Below are 2,342 nucleotides of genomic sequence, written 5' to 3' on the forward strand. Positions count from 1 at the left end.
GTGAGTCACATTAATTTTTGGTTTCCAGTACATATAAAAGTTATATTTACACTATACTGTAGCCTATTAAGTGTGTAATAGTCTTGTGTCTTTTAAAAAGTACATACCTTAATTTAAAATATTGTATTGCTTAAAATGCTATCTGAGCCTTTAGTGAGACAATCTTTTTGATAATAGATGGTCTTGCCTCATTGTTGATGGCGGCTGACTGAGCAGGGTGGTATTTGATGAAGGCTGGGGTGGCTATTAGCAATTTCTTAAAATAAGACAATGAAATTTGGCATATAGATTGACTCTTCCTTTTACTTGAACACTTAGAGGTCTTTGAAGGTTTATTAATTGGCATAATTTCAATATTGCTGCATCTTAGGAAATAGGGAGACCCAAAGAGAGAGAGAGAGATGGGGGAAAAGCCAGTTGGTAGAGAAATCAAAACACACAGCATTTATCAATTAAGTTCCTTATCTTATAAGGATGCAGTTTGTGGTGCCTTGAAATAATTACAATGATAAAACCAAAGATCAATAATCACAGATCACCAAAACAGACATAATGATAATAAAAAGTTTGAAATATTACAAAAATTACCTAAATATGACTTAGAGAAATAATGGCAGCACATGCTGTTGGAAAAATGAGCCAATAGACTTATTCAAGACTGTGTTGCCATAACCTTCAATTTGTAAAAAAGGCAACATCTGTGAAGAGCAATAAAGCTAAGTGCAATAAGATGAGATCTGCCTATACAACCTCATCTTTTTTTTTTTTTTAATAACCCTTACCTTCCGTCTTGGAGTCAGTATTGTATATTGGCTCCAAGGCAGAAGAGTGGTAAGGGTAGGCAATGGGGATCAAGTGACTTGCCCAGGGTCACACAGCTGGGAAGTGTCTGAGGCCAGATTTTAACCTAGGACCTCCCGTTTCTAGGCCTGGCTCTCAATCCACTGAGCTTCCCAGCTGCCCCCCCCCCCCATCTTTTCCTTGGTTTTGTTTTCTCTTTGTCTCCACTTCTTTAACCGAATGCAACTTTCTTTGGAGAGATCTTAGGGTCAAATTCCTTTAAGGTACAACTTCCAGATAATCAGTGGATGTTATTTATGTTTATAGTGACCCCAAGAATCAGCTTCTCTCCAAATGGAAAATATCCTATTACTTTTGATTAATACCCACCATCTTGAAGGTAATTATACTACCTCTATAAGAAAAATGCTATAGACAAATTGTATTCAAAATACAATATTTCCTTAGAGAAAATATGGATGTGGGTTACATCCATATTTTTCTAATTATAAATCAAGTTTTTTTCTTCTTCACTGGCTCCTTCCTATTCACCTACAATCCTGGACAGGCATTAAGGTTTGGTGGAAAATTTACTAGATTTGGAGTCAGAGGACCTGGGTTCAAAGTCCAACTCTGCTACTTACTGCCAGTGTGACTAGGGGCAAATCACTCTCTGAGCCTCAGTTTACTCATCTCTAAAATGAGAAGGTTCTAGATAACTACTAAGACCTCTTTTAACTTTAAACTTAAGTGCTTATAACCTTTAAAAATGGATCTACAGGAATTTTATTAATCACATTATTCTGAAAAAGTAGAGGGAAGAAGACTATATGATCCACTTCATTTAACAGAGCTGTGACAAGACTTCCTCTTTATCAGTGTACACTCTTTATTGATCTTCCCTTTCACAACCACCAGCCCATAAAATTCTTATCTTTTTTCCTGTGCATGTAGACCATATGGTAATTTTGGGGGTGGAGGAAGAGGATTACCTTTAAGAAAGCCAAAGGAAGTCTGTTCACTCCTTTAACCACTAAGACCTTTGAAAAGAATTCAGCAATATGTCACTGGAGAGTCCCTGGATCCAGCTCCATATTCATCTTATGAATGAACTTTTTATGACTGAACTTATGACAGTGATCTTCTTAGCTGACACTAATTAGTTTGACAATGGTAGATACATCCTCCAGGCCTGAGCAGGAGTGTGTTGGAGTCAGTTTTATAGACCTGAGAAAATCTATTGTTAAATTTTCAGTGTAAGCATCAATACTTCAGAAATCAGCAATCAGCAAAACAAACCAGGCGTTGATTTGTTTTATTGATTGTCTAGAATTAAAAAAGCATTAATAATGCAGATTAAATTTAGAATAAAATATACATACATTTTGAGAAGTAAGCTGGGGTTGTAAGCATTTTCTGGCATTCTCTTGTATTGCTCTATAAATATTAATTGAGCTCAGTAGTTCAGTAGAAAGCTCAGGGAGTGAAGTTATCCCCAAACTAGATGCCTGGTAACAATATACTAAAAACAATGATGATGATGATGATGATGATGATGATGA

Source organism: Gracilinanus agilis, chromosome 4 (genome assembly GCF_016433145.1).
Source record: "Gracilinanus agilis isolate LMUSP501 chromosome 4, AgileGrace, whole genome shotgun sequence".
NCBI lineage: Eukaryota > Metazoa > Chordata > Mammalia > Didelphimorphia > Didelphidae > Gracilinanus > Gracilinanus agilis.